The sequence below is a fragment of the Tenrec ecaudatus genome, chromosome 1 (genome assembly GCF_050624435.1).
Source record: "Tenrec ecaudatus isolate mTenEca1 chromosome 1, mTenEca1.hap1, whole genome shotgun sequence".
Taxonomy (NCBI): Eukaryota; Metazoa; Chordata; class Mammalia; order Afrosoricida; family Tenrecidae; genus Tenrec; species Tenrec ecaudatus.
Genome location: NC_134530.1, coordinates 301,483,926 through 301,503,939, shown reverse-complemented (window position 1 = coordinate 301,503,939; position 20,014 = coordinate 301,483,926).

Sequence of the window (20,014 nt, the reverse complement as noted above, 5' to 3'; positions counted from 1 at the left end):
AGTTCTGGCTCATGGTGATCCTATAGGACAACCCCCCCCATGGATTTCCGAGGCTGTTAATCTTTACTGGAACAAAAAGTCTCATCTTTCCCCTGCTGGTCAGCCGGTGGGTTCAAACTGCTGACTTGTGGTTATCAGCCTAACGTTTAATCCACTGTGCCACCAGGGCTCAAAGTGCTGCCAACTCATGGTGACCCCACACACATTAGAATGAAGCCCTGTCTGGTCAGGTGCCCTTGTCATTGCCCTGGGTCAGCTCATGTCCATGGTTGTGATCACTGTGCATTTTCAGTACCTTCCAACCTATGGGTCTCATCTTCCAGAACTAAATCCAACAGTGCTCCATTGTGATCCGTAGAGCTTTCACTGGAAGGAGATCCATCTTATCATAGAAACTCCAAGGTCACCTGTCCACCTGGGGGATCCTGATGCATGCTAGCCACATAGAAGGTATCACAACAGGACAAACTCATTGCCAGGTGGTGTGAGGGCATAAAGGGAGCTGGTTATCCAGGGGAGAGACATATAGAAGCCGGCCAGCCTGCCTTCCTACACCCATAGGTTACTGCTGTTGATGAGGGGAAGAAAGTAGAGTTTCTATAAGGAGGTCACTCAAACTGCCCCGCGTCCACTCTAAGACCAAGCGGTCAGTGTGATGTTGCAGATAAGAGTACAGAACCTATCGTTCGACTGCCTGGACTAGGGTCCTGGCTCTGCCAGTAGGTCTGATTGTGGGTAAGGACTTAAACTCTCGGTGCCAGGCTATAATTTGGTCACTGTAAATAGGTAGTAGTGGTGGTGGTGTTAACAGTAGCACCAGAGCCTGTCTAACTTCAGGGGGAATACTGATTAGGATCAGCCTAAAGTTGATTCCCATGAAGGAGAGATTAGACATGTCACTACCCATCGACTTTTTTTTTTTTAATCCGCGTGGGGCAGTCATTCCTCCCAGGGCACTTCCTGCTTCTGTTCTGAGCTTGATAATCTCTTGGCTCAGTCACACAGGACTAACAGGAGCTGGGTGCTTTCTCAAGGAAGTAACAGAGTACAGAGTACCAACGGGGATGCAGATCAGGAAGCTCACAGGCAAAGTGGGAAGGGCATCCCTCCATTCCTCAGCGAATTCCTCTTGGCTCTTCTCGGCTGTGTAAGCAGCAGGCCCTTCCTGCGTGCTTGCTCCTCTCATGTCCTGTGAGCCGGCTTGCATCTGCAGCCACTCAGGGCAGCCTCCTCTCAGCTCCCCAGAACTACTTACTCTTGGCCCTGCTGTTGGTCACCACTGACAGAAACAGGCCTCTTCTGGGAATGTTGCCGTCTTCAGCGCCGGAGTCCTTGACCTACAAATGTAACAGCTCTCTTAGGAGGTTCCTAGCCCCCTCCTCTCTCTGATTCTTTCTCTTCTCTTTCTTCTGCTTCTGTTTCCAATCTGGCAAAGAAAGGGGGAAAAAAATCAAGGCATGGACTTCTCACCCTTCAGGTAGCATCTTTCATTTGCAGGTAGGCTAGAAGAACTTCATTTCCACCATTTCTGGGTACCGCGTTTGCAAAGTACATTGGACAATGCCCACAAGGTGTGTGGAATAGAAACATCACAGGGAAGGTTGACCAGATGAACATTATTACGCCACCGAATTACTTATCGCTTACCTAAGAAATGGCAACAATTTCAACAAAAGTCAAAAAAACAAAGACAAAAACCCCCAGGGCTAGAAAACTAGGGCAAAACCAATGCCGCGTGACTTTGAGGAAGCCAATTCTCAAACCTGTTTTACCAAGAACCAAGCCCACAAGCCACCTAAAGGAATTAATTTTCCTATAGCAATATTGACAGTATATAGCGCACAGGACAGTTGTGGTTAAATAGCTCTTTAGTGGAAGCCCGACTGGTGTAGTGGGTTAGACATTGGGCTGCTCACTCTGAGACCAGCAGTTTGAAGCCACCAGTTGCTTTGTGGGAGAAAGATGAGGCTTTCTACTTCCATATAAAGGTGTAGTTTCAAGGGAAGTTCTCCTCTGACCTCCAGGGTCGCCATGGACTTGATGGCAGTGAACTGGAGCTGGGTCTCTATCTATTTACCTGTGTCACACAGAACAATTTCCAGAGTTAGGCTTTGCAGCCATCATACTTAGTCCTGTACAGAAAGACACTACATTTCTATAGAGGAAATGGTATTTTGCTTACTTTGAATTTAAGTATCTGGTCTAAGCAAGAGTAAACACTTTTTCAAGCATCTAGTGAGAGTTGGTCTGATCATAAAACCTATACTTTTTCCATCCAATTACACTTTGGCGAGATGAGTTTGAAACTTGCCAACCACCAAAGCATATGGCACTTGGGGTAAACTTCCTGTGGACAGTCACAGAATGGAAGCTGGCCCCCTGGCCAAGAACGTTTTCAAGAACCGTGTGGTTCTTGCTACTCTGCCATATTGAGAGAAGGTTCATTGAAGAAGCCTCAGTTAACGAGCCTATGATTTATAAACCAAGCACCCAACAACTCCCTGACATCAAGTCCATTCTGATTCCTAGTGACCTGATAGGACAGCATAGAACTGCCTCTGTGGGCTTCTTAGCCTATTAATCCTTGGAGCAGAAAACCTCATTGGTCTCCTGCAGAACGACTGGTGGATTTGAACTGCCTACTTTGTAGTTAGCAGCCCAACGTTAACCCACACCACGCCAGGGCTCCTTATTTTATGATTAGAAGATGGGAATCTGAAGGAGATGAAATAATAATGATTGTTTTACTCTGATCAGAGAGATCCAAATTCCTTTTACTTGTGTTGTGAAAAGTTCTCGTTTGCTCCACTGGAGGGTAATTTGTATGTTGGCCACAAAGAAATAGTCAGACATTATACTGCCAGGTCTGACTGCAGTGATTAGTAAATATTACGTTGGAAAGTTCTCCATATATTTGTGCATAACATTCCACTGTATAAATATAACATAACTCATTTATCCACTCTACCATTCATTAGTGGACAGTTGGGCTGTTTACACTTTGGGACTATTATGAATCATGAATGTTGCTATGAATATTTTTGTACATCTTTTGCATACATTTTTTGAGGTGTGCATATGTTGGAGTGGAATTCCTGGGTCAGGGAGTATGTATTTATTTTCTTTTAGAAAAATACTTAGTAAAGAGCTTTCAAGAGTGGGTGTACCAATTTGCTCTTCCTTTAGCTGTGTGTGTTCTCAGATTCCTTGCCCACATTTGTAATGGTCAGTTATTAAAGCCATGATCATTATGTCAGAGATTTCACTGTAGCTCTAATTTTCCTTTTTCTGATGACCAGTGGGGTTGATTACCTTTTAAAGTATCTATATGCCATTTAGGAGCTCTGGTGGTGTACTAGTTACTCAGGCTGCTAAGTGCAAAGTTAGCAGTTCGCAACCACCAGCCACTCTGTGGGAGAAAGACAAGGCTTTCTATTCTCGTAAAGAGTTCCACTCTCAGAAACCCACAGGGACAGTTATATTCTGTCCTATAGGATCGTTACGATTTGGAATCAATTCAGTGACTGTGAGTTTGATTTGGGGTGTTTTTGTTTTAATTAGCCAGTTGGCTACCTTGCTTCGTCAGCGGCTCGGTGTGCCATTGGAGTGTTGGTTCCGAACGGATTCATAGAGTTTGTAGTTTCTGGCCACCACCCTTCCATCCTGCTGGTGGCTTGGCCGCGACTGTCATGCTAGAAGCGATGCCACTAATATTTTAAATACCAGCAGAGTGACCCACTGTGGACAAGTGTAACTTCCAGATTGAGACTAGGAAGAAAGGCCTGGGGAAAGTTAGCCAATGAAAACAATGAAACACAGCAGATCACCGTCCAATTCACTTGCTCTGGATTCCTCCTCAGGAAGAATCAATCATCGAATTAGTCATGTTGAGGGCCCTTGAGGACCACGAGACAGACCCTCAGGAAGATGAAATGACCCATTAGTTGTAATGATGAACTCCAATACGTTGATGATCAGGAGGATCGTTACAGAACCAGGCAACCTTTGAGCCCGTTGTACACCAGGTGAGTCAAAGTTGACTCTGGATATGAGTGATGTGCTTTGTCAACATGCCTCCCACTTTGAAGTTGACCTCTTCACTCTTTTCATGTTTAATGAACAGAGGGGCTCAAATGTAACCAAGTCTACACTCTAGCTTTCTTTGTGATTCCTACTTTAGATCCTCACTTAAGTTCCTTAGTCCTAACCCCAAATCATAAGATATTCTCATATGCTATCTACAAAAGCAGAGGTTACAAATTATGGCATGTGTCCTCAGTCTGACCTTCCATCTGCTCTTTTCAATAAAGTGCTGGAACACAGACACACTCATTAGTGTACATCGTGTCTATGGGGCCTTTTTTGCTGCAATGCAGAATTGGGTACACAGATGGCATGGACCTCAAAGCCTCCAAATCATTGCTATCTGGCCTCTCGTAGAGAAGGTTTACTGATCTCTGTTCTAGAAGCTTTATGGCTTTGTCTTTTACATTGAGATGTAAATCCCATGTGGAATAGACAAATCTTTGTATATAGTGTTTGGTAGAATTCATGAATAATGGTTTATTTTCTATATGAATATCCAAAAGAGTCAGTCTTATTTTTTAAAAGACTACCCTTTCTCACAGTTTTCCAATATCATAAATAAAATATACAAGTCTGTGTGCCTCTGTTTCTGCATTTTTCTATTTTATTCCATTGGTCCACGGACACCCTGTTTTCCATCGGTGCATCTCTACTCTTCACGATTTTTCCCACTGTTCTTGAGACTTTGCATATCCATGTCAGCTGTAGAGTCAGCTTGTCATTTCCCTCAGAGTAATTCCTGTATGAGATTCTCATTGACAGGGTACTGATTCTAGAGATTCATTTGGAGAGATCTGACTGATTTAAAATCCCAGGCCTTCTGATGCATGAGTGTGATACATTTAAAAAGTCCTTCAGGTTGTCTTTCATTTCTTTTCAAGACGATTTAGATGATCTGCTCTTGATATTTTGTATATATTTTTTATAATCATCTTACTAGGGGCTCATACAACTCTTTTCACAATCTGTACATACATCATTTGTGTCCAGCACATTCGTACGTATGTTGCCATCATCATTCTCAAAATTCCTGCTTTCTACTTGATCCCTTGGTATCAGCTCCTCATTTCCCCCCTCCCTCCCCATTCCCCCTCCCCCTGAACCCTTGATAATTTATAAATAATTATTATTTTATCATCCGACACCTCCCTCTGATTGGCTTATTTGTAGTTTTAATGCTGCTATAGTTTACATCAGAACTAGCTTTTTGAGGGAAAAAAGGAATCCACTACTGACTAGTTGCCCATAAAATACCATTGCTTAATGAAACTATGGTGAGAATCTAAAAAATATTTCATTTTTCAAGAAATTACCTCTAGGTAGGCAATAAAAACAAAAAGACTGGTACACACACGCACACAAAATTACGTATGGCATATGGGTAAGCTATATACAGTTCAATGACTCTTCTATGGGTTTTGAATGTCTGCTCATATTAGACTTTGTGAGTGTGTGTGTTTGTGTGTGTGTGTGTGTGTGTGTGAGGAGAGAGAGAGAGAGAGAGAGAGAGAGAGAGAGAGAGAGAGAGAGAGAGAGAGAGAGAAGAAAGAGTATTAGTGCAGTGTCAGGACACCTGAGTTCTAATCTAGTTCTTCAAGGACTGGTTATTACACATCAGACAAATCTCTACTTAACCTCTGCGTGCCTCAGTTTCTGCATCTCTGAAAAGTGAGCTGGTGCTCACCTTCTCTGGGCTATAAAAAAGGAAAGTGGTCATTTGGTAACGAGGGAGTATAGGCACAGTGGCGGAGGTCCTGGGTGTAATTGGAAGTATTTTCTATGGAAACATTTCTTAGAAGAAAGTTATCGCTCTCCTTGTTTGCAAATGTGTGGGTTGCCTCTGATAGAGACAATGCCTTTCAAACAAATGCCCATAAGAGAGGGGACCCCAGAGGTAAGACCACCAGAGTTATCACAGATGGAAGAGAGATGAAGTTTCCAGAAAAGTGGAAAGGAATCCAGGAAACCCCGGAGACAGATATGTAATGAACTGGAAGAGTTGTGTGGGGGCGTTTCTTTGAATCATGGAAGTGTTACAGAAGAAATGAATTAGGTCTATACATTAAAAGTCTTTAGAAAAATGTAGTCAAAAGATAGGAAGTGCTGCCATTTTTTTCTTAGCATCTAAGAGTGATGAAGATAAGTGGGCTGGGTAGCAAATGGTTGTTGGTCAACATTTATGTTCCTCCTTCCCTAGTGAACTGTTGCTCCTGAGAAATAGCTCCCAAAAGACCCCCATTCCCAGGAGTTTGGATTTGGCCAATAGAGTGTAATGGAACTAATACCTGTTTCTCTGAGCCCAGCAACAACCCTCTTTTCTATCTAGCTAAATACTAAGAAATCCTCGTTCACAAGGGACCGGCATGCCAGGAGATACAAGGAGCTTCGTTCTTTGACTGATCTCATTGAGGAAATTTGCCTCTGTATTCAGAAACCCTGCTTGTATCACCGTGTGAATGAGAAATGAACCTGTTGTGTTAAGGCATCCAAGTTTGGGGTTTATCTGTTATAACAACTAATGGCATACGAAGTGCTTCAGTGATTTCTGAAATAACTCACAGGCTCGACCAGAAAGAAATAAAGTACAGTGTTATTACAGTTACATTATACCATATCATTTGAGAAATGTTAGGTGGGGGAACAAAGCAAAATAAGTTTTCTCAAAGTTCCCTAAGCCCACTGGAGGATGCTCACAATGAGTGCAAAAATAAGACAGTGATGTTTCTACATGATCGATATGTCTGATGCATTTGCACTTCTTGAATTTGCATTGAGTTTTCTTGAATTGACTCATGACAGAGTCTTATGTGGGATTCAACATTCAGCAACAAATAGCCCTCTCTTCTCTCTTGGCACTTCTTCCTCCTTCCTTGCCCCCTACGCATCCGTATCCCTGCTGCCTTCTCCCACCCACAAAGCTCATTTTCGGTAACATGGTTTTCATCAACCACACATTTTAATGAATTAAGTGTAATCACACTTACATTCCCCCACAGTCCCCTGACTTACATACTCCTCCAGCTATGGGAATTCTCCCTCACACCTCCAGAAAGGGTGGAAGGGGTAGGTGGGGGTGGGGGTGAATAGAAAATTCTGTCTATAAGTAGAAACGTTATGCACAGAATATGATGGTTTTCCTTTTCTGGGCAGAAAATGAAAAAGGGAAGATGGCTTCAAAACATGGCATGTCCTCAGAGCAACTAAAATATTCCCAAACTAAAAATAAAATAAAAATACAAAAGAGCTGATTTTGGTCATGAATCTACATAGTTCCCTCTTTGTACTTTTTTAGTGGAAGCTTCAAAGGCTGCTACTACCCAGCCAAATGAAACAGTTGAAGTGTTTGACATTGAGGAAATTTAAGATAGTTTCCAAGCAGAATGGAACCTTAAAAGGTATACCGTATATACTCGAATATAAGCCAACCTGAGTATAAGCCGAGGTACCTAATTATTACCTGGGAAACCAGAAAAAACTGATTGACTCAAGTTAGGGTGGAAAATGTAGAAGCTATTGGTGAGTTTCAATAATCAAAACAAATGAAAAAAATTACTAAAAATCGAGACATCAGTGGGGTAATGTATTTAAATATTTATTTTAAATAAAAAACATAAATAAAAGCACAACAAGTCATTTAACATTAGTAAACCAGCACAGTAAGTGGAAAATAGGTTCAACAAAAACAATAAGGTATCACCAATGATACCTTAAGAGTACTATTCCCTGAGCTCAATCAGCAACCAAACTAAAATGTAAAATCCTTCAAAACTGGATTCTTCATCATCATCTGTATGCCAATGCAGAGCTTCAGCTGGTGTGGGGTCATCATAGATGCTGTCCTCACTGAGATTGCCGTCATCACCATCACTGCTGTCATTTTCATACAAAGCGCAGTCTTCACTGCCATCCATGGCATTACTAATACTACATTTCTGGAAGGCACATTGCACCATGTCTTCTGGAATGTCTTCCCATGCATCTCGAACCCACTTTGCTATTAACTCTATGTCAGGCTTCATGAGATTTCCTCCTTTTGTTAGTCGGGCTTGACCAGATGACATCTATTCATACCACATCCTTCACACATGGTCTTTAAAAGGCTTATTCAAAGATACATCCAGAGGCTGCAGTACAGATGTAAGCCCACCTGGAATAACAGCTAAAGTAACTTGACTAGATTTTGCCAATTTTTTTATGTCATCCGCTAGGTGGGCTCTGAACATATCTCAAACAAGTAACAATGGTTTTTTCTTTAAGGCTGCTCCTGGTCATCGGTTCCAAATTTCTTCCAGCCATTTTTTTGTTCCGTCTTCATCCATCCAGCCTTTAACATATGCATGCACAGTAATTCTTGGTGGAAAATTGATCTTTTTAGGCAAGGTTTTTCTTTTAAAAATAATGACAGGACGCAGCTTAGTTCCATTAGCCAAACATGATAGAACAACTGTAAAGTGTTTGTGTTCATTTCCTGGGGTTTTGAGAAATATGGGTTTTTTTCTCCTAAACTTGCCACAGTTCTGTTGCCTAGAAGATCAAAAGTCATGGCAGTTTCATCCATATTCCCAATATCTGCCAGTTCATAATTATAAATCCTTCTTTGTTTTATAATAAATGACCGGAATGACATAATTTTTTCTTCAAGGTCTTGTGGCAATTTCTGGGAAATCTTTGTTCTTTGTCTCAAACCTAGTACGCCAAACTTATTCATGAAGCAGGTACACCATCCTGCTGACGCAGCAAACATTTCAATGCCTGGTGCTTTATAGTTGTCATCCTTAGCCATTTGTAGAGCATGTATACAGATTCCTATGCGTGTTATGCAGTAATCATTTTGACGACACTCCATAACCCATTTATGCAATTCACTCTCTAGAGCCCCATAAAAAGACATTAAATCACGACGAGCTTTTTAGCTTTTGGAATCTGTTCCAAGTCAGCCTTCATTTTCAGCCACTCCCTCACTTGGTTTTCATCAACACAGAATTCCCTACTTGCTATACTGTTATTGCTCTCTTCTGCTCTTGACACAGCCTTCATTTTGAAACCAGCCTCACATGACTGGCGTTTTTGTTTTGGTTCAAGAGAATCCATTTCTAATAGGATAAAAAAAACAAGACTTTGAAAAAGAACTTTCATGGTAATGCCCCCCCACCACACACACACACATGTTAGCCGGGGGAGGGGGGGAGTCCGTTGTGTTGGGGGGTGGGGTGGGGGGGTGCAGGATGTGAATTAACACAGAGACCAGAGGGGAGAGACGGAACGCAGCCACAGACACATCCTTACCAGTTCAGCTGCTGGCGAGTGAATCACTACAGGTACTTCTGCGAATTGGAGTCGCCCACGTCATAGGACGGCTCTGATTGGTTAGATGTGAGTAAACAAACATTCAAAGCCCTACAGTGTCAGCGGGGCTTCGAATGAACAGGGAAAAACGGCAATCACCCATGAGATAACAAGCGCTCGTCCTGTAACCTCAGGGGGGCCCCAGCGAGATGTTACACCTCGCTGGGGTACCACTGACCCGTGTATAAGCCAAACCCCAGTTTTTCAGCACAGTTATATATGGTAGTTTCCAAGCTTCTCATTTTTATGTCTGACAATGTGGGGGTTCAGGTAGTTGGTGGTAGCCTCTGTGTTGGCCCTAACCCTGGCTGCAGAATGACACACTGCCCAGTCCTCTGCCAGCCTCCTGTTGGCTGCCATGTTGGAGTGGAGTTGAGCGATAGCCAATTGTGCTCCATAGGATTTTTGTTGGCTAATTTTCAGAAACAGGATGCCAGGTCTTTCCCCCTCATCTGTCTTCATCTGGAAGCTCTGCTGAAACCTGTTCACCGGGGTCATCTACTGGGGTTTGAAAGACTGGTAGTGGCAAGCCTTCTAGCAATAGGCAAGTCACTATAGGACAAAGTAACACATGATCAGTAGGGGAAGGTTTAAAGAGGTGGTTAGCCTTGCTCTAAGTCATACCATTAGCCCGTGGTTTCTGGAACATTAAGCTAGATGCAACATTTAAAGTTATTGACATATGGAGTTTCGACCATGTGATCTTTCTGGATCATCACAACAGTCACATGATGGTCATCGACTCCACCACCAATAGAGAAATGAGGAGCTCATCTGGTGCTCGGCTAATGGGAAACTTGGTAGTTCAAACCCACCCTGCTGCTCCAAGGAAGAAATGTCCCGGGGATCCACTTTTACGCAGATCATAGCCCAGGAAACCCTATGGATAGGTAGTTCAACTCTGTCACATGGGGTCACTATCAGTCAGAATCAACTCGACAGCCAGAACCCCATGAGGGATGAGTTGACGGGAACCAGGTCTGAGGACCTAGTCCATCACCATTAGATCCACAGGGCTCTCGGCCAAGAGGGCATGTTGCACACGTCCTTCAGGATTCTCTTCATTCTTGGGTTTGTCACCTGCTTTGTATTAACCAGTATCCTCGAATTGGGGATTACCTGGACAAAAGCTGTAACTCCTGCCCTCAACAAACACACAATTGAGTGAGGGCAGGGCAGTAAGCAGATGATTCTAACACAATGCAATAAACGCTTTCCCCTTTTGCTCCTGGCATCTAAATATTTCAGAAGCAATGGCCGCATCTCCCTGGAAGCAAGCAGCAGCAGCAGCAGTAAAAGCAACACCAGCAGCCAGTTACTGAATCAGCATCACATCGAGGAGGCCCCAGCAGCCTTGCCTGCTCATCTAAGGAACATCTTACCCCATCTTCCTCCCACTCACCCTCACCACCTACTGGATTGGGACCACGAAAGTCTTCGGGAACTAAAGATAACATGCTAATAGAATGTCAAGCTAAACCACCTTCCCCACCCACCAGAGAGGTGATTGGTGTAACTGTATCACTCCTTGCCTCAGACTTCATTTCATAACTCTTGCTTGTGGCACTTGGTTAAGTCTTCACGTCTTGCTTCTCTGGAGAACTCAGGCTTTGCTTTTGGAAAAAGCGTCCAAAGCGAGAAGGCCCAAGCATCCTTACTGCCTCCTGCTGCCCCAATACACGGCCCTTGGTTTTCTGGGACACCCAAATGAATTCTATCTTTTAAAGAATAACTAGAGTTCCCTAATCAGAAAGGAATTGGGAGAACTCAAAAAATCTAGTTTTGAATTTACTGCTTACCCTTGGACAAGTCCATTTCATCTCTGGACTATAGTTTTTTTTTTGTCTTTGAGATAACTTGTGACTAATGTATCTAATAACTAGATGATCTCTAACATTCTGACAATTCTGGGACAGTAAGTTCAAATGTTATCATTTCATTGGCGAACATACTGGATGATGTTGCTAGCTGTTGAGCTGGCGGGCCCGTGCCATCTCCATGCTCATTGGTAGCCTTGAGTCCACTGCTGTGGTCATGGTGTCATCACATCTCCTTAAGGGTTGCTGCCCACCCATTCCACTAAACATGACGTTCTTCTCCAGAGAGCCTTCCTTCTTGATGGCATTCAAGGTAAGTGAGTCAACATCTCAGCTAATATTCTGTGAACCATAGCCTTTATTCCTAATCTGCCTTAGTCTGGACGCTCGGCTGAAATGTGTGCACCATGAGCAATGTATGGTATGCCAATGTTAGCATTTATGAAAATGTAGGAAATCACAAGCCACCAAAATAGGACCAACAGACATATAAATGGTGGCACTTCTAATTTAGTCCTTTGTATATCAACCTTACTTCAATTAAGACCAAGTTGAGGGTTTTGCCTATTACCGTCTGGGACTTGTACATTACAGGCATGAAACCTGCTTTTGAGATGTATGTGTATTAGAGGTACTGGGGAAAGCAACAACATGAGGTACTGGGGAAAGCAACAACATGAGGGGGGAAAGGAGCAGGAAAACAAAGACTAGGCCCCAGAGAGAATCTACACTAAGCATTGAAAAGCAGCCAGTTAAAGAAAGGGTGTGATAGGAAGATCCTTTCAGAGATTAAAATGTAGATACTCAGAGGAAAGTGCAAATATTCAAGATGACAATGGTCAAAAACCAGTGAGGTGAGGCCGGTAAATGATGAGGTTGAAGCCCAGGAGGCTAAAGGCTGGCATACCAAGGGGTCTTTGTCCGTGCCACCAAGTTTGAATTGATCATGAACCCAAGGAGATGAGTCACATAATCAGTGTTGTATTTCAGCAGATCCTTCTGGTGACATAAATCAGAACTGGAAGCAAGGAGAACGGTTGGTAAGTTCATACAATGGCCAATGCTGACATCGATGGCCATCAGGGATTAGACAATGACAATGAAGCAGGAAAGGTAACAGGCAAGCAACAAAGAAAACTATTGTGAAAGGAGAGAATGTGGTGGAATGTTGGAAATCTAGAATGATGCCCAGCTCTCTGGGTTCAGCAAGTTGGTGGAAGATAGGGTCTTTCGCCAATAAAAGAAATCCTAAAGGGATCTATTTGAGCAGGATTCCTTCTTCATGATGACCACTCTCTGACCTTCTTTTGGCAGGTCTTCAGCCTGCAGACCATTCTTCCTTGGTGGCACCTGGCAAGTGTGGCTATTTTATCACCTATGGTTTTTATTTTTTAAATGGTTGCAACACATTCCAAAAGAGCATCATAAAACAGATTTGCTCATCCATGAAATACTTTTTTGGGGATCTGCTTTATACCCACATTGTGACTGCCTCGATGGACAACTGTCCAAAAGCTCAGAGAAAGGACTGTGGGAATTTAGCTTCCTTCTTTCTTTGTTGTATCTCTATCTATCTCTCTTTCTATGCTTTCACTCTCTTTCAGCATTCTTTTCCATGTTGTTAAACAGATTTCATTTGTTTGGGGGTGGGAGATCCAGAAAGCTAGATTTCTTTAGAGAGGATTAAAAAGAAACCTTTCCAGAATTATTGATTCTTGGCTTTATAATGCACCCGGGATAATAAGGACATTTATAGATTTCATGAGCTGTTTGATATCTATTTGTGGAGCACTGCCATGTGCAATCATCTTGGACTCATTATATTTCTTCAGCTGCCCAATGAGTCATAATGAGCCTCCGAAAAACTAAAATAATGGGTCAGAATGAGAGGGAATGAAGTAACAGCCAAGGTGAGATACAAAATTATTTTTACAGACAGTCTTCAGAAGTAACCAGAACAAGAAAGGCCAGAGGAGTGAGGATTAAGCACACTACACACACACCCCACATATCGGCACACATCATACTTTGAAGAGTCAGTCCAGAGGAAGGGGGGGGGGGCTCTTAACAAGCCCTTTACAAGTAAGGGATTCGAGATCTATTTTCTATCGTGATTCAAACTAGTGGAGGTGAGGCGCTCAAATCCTATGGCAGGCATAGAAAAGTCAGTGGACTCCTCTGAGAAGACAGCCGTGCAGTAAAAGGGTAAAATGGACTTTGTCTTCCAGTCATTGAAACAAAGAGGGAGACGCCAGTTCTAAACAGGGCATGTGGAGTAGCTTCATTTCTCCCTTGTAACCTCTGTTTGCCCAACGCATGCCCGTCAAAGGGAGCAGGACAAAAGCACGCTATCCTAATCATGTCGCTGAAGATACCTTCTGTAATGGGAGCAGGATTCTGAGGGAGAATAAAGCGATTTTCCACTTCACTTTTGCAAATACAGGACCTTCTTCCTAATTGGTTTCAGGGCTACCTACCCAAAGGCCTAAGAGTGTGTTACATATAGAAGGCAAAGAGAGATCAAGAGCTGATGTTCAGCTGAATATCACCTTTGATATTCAAAATAGGATTCTGAAGCCAGATAACAGGCTTGCAAGAAGATGCTTGTATTCCTGAGGTTCATCTGACTTCCTCTGTCTCCCCCATTTCCCCCCAATGGGAGCCCCTGAGGCCTGGGGTCTCCTGAATGGCATCAAAGTGTTTCCTTATGGAGCCAACTGTTGGCTCATGAGCTTGTTGCTTGCTGGGAGGAGGAGAAAGCACAGGGTAAGGCAGGTAACCGTGTCCTACATGTCCTAGCAGCTAATGACAATGAGTGAAGAGAAAGTAGAGCAGACAGGATTGAATTAAGATTATCCAACCCAAACCAAACTCACTACAAGTGTCGCTGCTAACTCATAGTAACCCTATCACACAAGCTAGAACTGCCCCCTCTGGTTTCCAAGACTGTATCTCTTTATGGGAGTAGATAGCTCCGTCTCTCTCCTGAGGCATCTCCAGAGAAGTTGCTATAAACACGAAGGATGGGAGACTGCAGTAAAAGGATGTTGCCCAGTGCGGTTAAGGAAAAGGAGGAGGATCTAATTTGCACTTCTGGAAAGACATCTTCGATTGCTCTGTGGTGGAGAAGCCAGGTATGGAAGAAGAGAATCTAACTGAGCATAGTTCCAGATGCCTGGTAAGAATCTAGTAAAGATGAGCTGTGATTATAAGAGTCCCTATGGCATGGTATGGAGTCCCAGGGTATAACAAGTTAACATGCTCAGCTGCTCCCCGAAAGGGCAAAGGTTTGAATCCACGCATAGGTACCTCCCAAGGAAGACCTGGTGATCTACTTCTGAAAAATCAGCCATCAATAACCCTTTGGAGGACAGTTTTACTTTAACACGGTTCTACTTTAGCCCACGTGGGATTGCCATACGTCAGAATTGACTTGATGTCAACTGGTAGCTCCTATGGGATTGTGTGGAGTAGAAGTCAGAATGTTTAGCCACTGTTCTTTGATGGAGGGACATCAGGCCACCCAAAGAGAGCCATCCTCCCTGACCGAGTGGAAAGAGCCAGGTCAACTATTGTCTCGGCCATCAATGTTAGCTGTAAATTCCAGTGATAGACAGTAGCAATTGGTGGGCAGATGCCATCATTCTGGAATTTACCCAAATCAGAAGACACTGAGTCATCTTCCTCTCTCTTAAGAAGATTCTTTACTCTCTGCTCCAAGTACCACCTTGGAAAGGAGATAGAAGGACATGTCCAAACACCATCCCCATTGCCGTGAGGTCCATTCTGACTCACCGTGACCCTATACTGGAGTTCTGAGGGTATACATCTTTATGGGAGCCGGCAGCCTCCGTTACCTCCTGAGCATCAGTTGATGGGTTTGAACTACTGACCCTGTGGCTTTAGCAGTCCAGCAAACAGTCCTGCTTACCTTTGACAACACCAGCAGGGCTTCCTTGAGGGAAGAGTCGAAGTGTGAAAAATCAAACTGCAGACAGTTTTACGGACAGATCCCGAGTCTTAGCGGAGGGGACAGTTGACTTCACTGTACCACTAACTGTTGAATCTCTTTTCCCAGGAATGAGTCAAAAACAGATCCATTAGACACTAGCTAGAAGTATCATATTCCCTCTGCATATTTACATTGTGGGATAAGCCAATTTTACAAGCCTTGTAAAAACTGAGATGAACACGTTTCCCTGCTCCTCGGCTGCACAGTTTTGAGACAGGGCATTATGCCTTGTGTTTGGCCCAAAGAATGCCGGGACCAGGGAAAACCTCTTAGCTCTTTGCTCTACTATATACTTGCCCTTAGAAGTCTAGAATGAAATTACTAAAATAGTTAACGTATCAAGACTCACAGCTCAGCCATCAAAGCTTCCTTTTAGACCTGTTCCACACTGTGTCTGCCAATTCAAAGCTATGATGTCACTAATTCTGCCTAATCCCAACCCATTCCTTCCATTGCAAGACTCACCTTAATAGCTCCCATCCTGGACCTCCAACATTGTAAATAATCCTCCCTCCAGGTCTCTCTTCCAAGAATTTACTAAGATCATCAGTCAACACACTGTCTTTCCTTACTGCAAGAAGCCTAAACACACAGCTTGGATTTACCATCTAATTTGTCTGGCTGTCTTTACGGATACTCTGTAACCAATACCCGTCATACCTTAAGCACTCTGGTCTGGCTGTGGAATGCCAGAGAAACAGCTATGGGCCACAGGTTAAGGCCCTGGCAACCAGAAATGGATGTGTGTTTTGTTTTTGTTGTTGCTGCTGTGAGGTTTACTCCCTCAGAAGAAGTGGTTATATATCACAAGAGACCAAACAGCAGATCCACAGGAACAACTTCGTAAACATGTTGTCTTAGCAAACAGCTGCTTAGTTTCTAGATGGGGGAGAGACTAAACATAGTCCTTTCTTTTTCAGACTTCTGCACACAGGAAGGACAATTACACTGAGAAAGAGATCCGCAATGTACCTAGATGTCCACCATCGGTCTGTCTGTCTGCTATGCTGTGGTACACTGCTGTGATGCTGGGAGTTACGCTGCCAGCATTTCAAATACCCGCAGGGCCACTCCTGGTAGACGGGTTTCAGAGAAGCTGCTAGATGAAGACAGAAAGGTTTGGAATTCTGCTTCTGAGGTTAGCTGGTGGGGACCACAGAGTGCAATGGATCACCACAAAATGTTGTCTGTCCCAGTGCTGGGAGACGAGTTCCTCCGGTTGGAAGGCGCTCAAAGACACGATGGCCACAACGCGACAAACCAGCCATCCCGAAGATGGCACCGGGCTGGGCAATCTGACCTTCTGTCCTTGAGCTTACTGTGATCGATCGGAACTGGCTTAGCGGCCTACAGCATAAATGTAGTATCAATACACTGGAACACTGGCTTTGGCGGTGGTGCCACCAAGTCAGTTCTGATCCATATTGCACAACAGCGAATCACTGCCCGGGCCTGTACCGTCATCACAACGGTGTCGATGCCTGAGCCCACTGCTGCAGCCACTGTGCCCGTCCATCCCATTGAGGGTCTTCTTCTCATTCACTGCCCTTTTAATTTACTGAGCACGATGTCCTTCTCCAGGGACTAACCGCCCCTGACCATATGTCCAAAGCATGTAAGTAGCTGTCTCTCCATCTTCACCTTTAAGGAGCACCTTTTCCCCCCAAATTTGTTTGTCATTTTAACAGCCAGCGATACGTTCAGTACTCTTGGCCGGATGGCCAAGAATTCAAATGGTCACAATTCAAATACATCAATTCTTCTCCGGTCTTCCTTATTCAATCCAGCTTCCACCTGCAGATGAGGCAGCTGCAAATACCATGGCTTAGGTGAGGCGCACCTGAGTCCACAAAGAAGCATCCTTCCTTTTCAAAACTCTAAAATGCTCTATGCAGTGGAGCTCAATTCAGTGTAAAGAAGATCAAAATCCTCACAACTGGACCAATAGGTCACAACAGGTTAAATGGAGAAGAGTTTGAAGTTACCAAGGATTTTATCTTGCTTGGATCCGCAATTGATGCTCAGCAGTTAAGAGACCGAAATACACATTGCATTGGGTAAATCTGCTGTACAAAACAATGGGAAATGGGAACATATAAGTTAGGGGTTCTCTTATTAAATATATTTGCACATGACAGGCTTTCCAAAAGTTAGTGAAAAAATTCCATTACCTTTTCATTTCATTCTCCCCACAACCTTTTGGTGCCCTCTTGTATCACTGACTTGGTATTATTAAATAATCTACTGACTTTACTGTTGTGTTAGTCTGGGTAGACTAGAGAAACAAATTCATAGACACTCGTATGTGTGTAAGAAAGAGCTTTATATACAAAAGCAATTGAACATTGAGAAAACATCCCAGCCCAGTCCAGATTAAGTTCAGCAGTCTGATACTAGCCCACATATCTGATACCAATCTACAAAGTCCGCTTCAGACTCACGCAACACATGCAATGATGCTGAATGCAGGAAGATCACAGGCCAGTGCGTGGTGGGAAGTCTTGTGGATCCAGTGGCATTGTAAGCTTGTCAGTGCTGGCAGGGATCTCCACGAGGCTTCTCCAGCTCCAGAGGTCTGACTCCATCAGCCTCTCTCCATATATCTTCTCCACATGGATGTCTTGCAGAGAGAGAGCTGAGAGAGAGAGAGTGTGTGTGTGTCTCCTGCCTCCAGGGAGGAAAATCCTCAGGAGAAGGCTATGCCCACAGAGAAGCCTCCTTGGCTATATCCTGATTGCCAGGCTAGATGCCACACCTACACTCTTAATCTTCAAATTGACACCAGATTATGTAATTGCCACAACTACGGGGCAGAAAACTCCATGCTCTCCTTTGTCAGAGCACACATCCATTGCTCCCTGTCTTCACATGCATCCTCTGTGTGTCCACCCTACCCAGTATTGTCCAATGGCCCCAGTGACTGGCCTGGGGTCTCAGTTGTTAGAGGAGAGCTCAAGTTTAGGCGTCTTATTGTACATTCAGACTGTACACTGACAGAGTTAATTTCCTAAGTTACCTCCGTCACCTACCTCATTCATGTCATCCCAACACTTTATGCCCTTTCCTGGGCTGGCTGTCCAGGCAAATCTGAGTGTATACTTCTATTTCTGTTTAGCTCCCCAGTGAGTCTCGGCTGAGTCTTGGGAAGAGACAAGAAGCCTTTCTGAGCGCTACCCCCATTGAGCTGCCATCTCCCTTCATGTCACTCTCAATAGTACCACCTGGCTTCTTGGGCTCCAATGGCCTCCTTTCAGGCTCCTGCTCCCTCTCCACTGATGTCCACCCACCTGAGCAACTAAACCTTCCAGCACCACCCAGCAGCAGGCATGCTGGGAGCCATCATCTTGTTTCCACTTTGCTTCTCACATGGCTCGTCCCTCTAAGACCAGAGAGTTACTTTCCCCCCCCCACCCCCCACCCCCCCAAAAAAAAGAATTCTCCAAACTCTTCTGGGCCTAAATCTCTCCTTCTACCCCAAACATCTTCCTCATGGCAGTGCCTACTTGTGACAGCAAAAGTGGTTGGAAAAACTAAGATCGAATGACTGGGGCACGGGGGAGAATATTCCTAAGAAAGCAAATAGTTCAATTCAAATACTTCAAGTAAGAAATTAATGCTTTGTGTAACTCCACAGATAGAGTGAGAACAACCAGTTGACGTTGCAGGAAGAAAACTTTGGGCTGAACCCCTTGAAGACTTCCGGAGCACATGGGGCCGGAGTCGCAAAAAGGGTACGTACTCGGCTACTCACCCCAAATTGCCAGTTTGCATCTCCCCAGAGGCTCCTCAGAAGAAAGGCCTGGCGATCTACTTCCCTAAAGATGTGTGGTTGTTAGAGGCTGTCACGTTTATGCTGACTCCAGCAACCCCAGGTTTAAGGGAACAAACCCTGCCTGCTTCCGCACCACCCTGCCAATTGTGCTCCAGACTGTCGGTGTTGCAGCCACTGCCACATCTCACCATCTCCTGGAGGGCCTTCCTTGTTTATGCCGACCTTCTGTTTTACCAAACGTCGTGTCCTTCTCCAGGGCCTGCTTCCTCCTGGAGGCGCATCCTGTTCTCTATGTGAGAGAATTCTGGCTGTAATTTTTGTAATTTCTAAAATTGTTTGTCTCTAACAACTAGGGTTGTGAAAAGTGAACAAGTTTGCTTGTAACATTTCTTGAAGATTCCTTGGATACGTTCTCTGTAAAGGTCTAAGTATGAAAATGATATAGAAATCCTAAGGCTCCACAAGACAGTAACTGTTGTCTTCTCCAATGACGTGAGTGCTTAGCCATCAGTGCTATTACTAAGACCATTTTACAGATGAGGAAATCAAGACACAGAAACATCAAGTAACTTGCTTGCTATTATAGTCAGAGCTAGGATTTTTCCAATCAGTCAGGGTCAGAATCCGTGGCACAGCCACTCTTCTCATTCCCAAATCTCCCATTAATATTCGCGGAACCAAGCTCCAAGACAGTCCAGACAACTCCCCCATCTCTCCAGTGATCCGTCATTGGTCTTTGAGCACAAGTGCACGAAATGTGTTGACATTTTCATCTGTTCCGGGAGTTGACCGACATCCTGAACGTGGTTTGTCATCAATCGGCATTTCACCTTTTTGGAAACTCGAAAACCACTCGTACACTTGAGTTTTCCCCATAGCGCTGTCCTTGTAAGCTGTGTTCAACATCACAACAGTTTCTGTGGCATTTTTCCTGAGTAGGAAGCAAAATGTCACAGCCACACATCATTCTCTTAAATCGAC